The sequence below is a fragment of the Sinocyclocheilus grahami genome, unplaced genomic scaffold, assembly GCF_001515645.1.
Source record: "Sinocyclocheilus grahami isolate Dianchi unplaced genomic scaffold, SAMN03320097.WGS_v1.1 scaffold1711.1, whole genome shotgun sequence".
Taxonomy (NCBI): Eukaryota; Metazoa; Chordata; class Actinopteri; order Cypriniformes; family Cyprinidae; genus Sinocyclocheilus; species Sinocyclocheilus grahami.
In genome coordinates this window covers 160,227-160,597 of record NW_015506890.1, presented here as the reverse complement: position 1 = coordinate 160,597, position 371 = coordinate 160,227, and positions in this window count along the sequence as shown.

Below are 371 nucleotides of genomic sequence, written 5' to 3'. Positions count from 1 at the left end.
CCCTCGAGGAACCAGGGTTACATACGTAACCTGAGACGTTTTCAGGAGAATAAGAAAAAAAAATCCTACTATTCAAAAGTTTGGGGTCAGTATCAGTATATATTCAGCAAGGATTAAATTAATTTACTAAAAGTGACAGTAAAGATATTTATAATATCACACAATTTTTCTAGTTCAAATAAATGCTGTTCTTTTGAACTTTCTATTCATCAAAATGTCACTGTTTCCACAACAACAAAAAATGTTAAGCAACAACTGTTTTTGATAATAATATGTTTCAGCATTGATAATAATAGGAAATGTTTCTTGAGTAGCAAATCAAACTGTTAGTATGATTTCTGAAGGATCATGTGACACTGAAGACTGGAGTA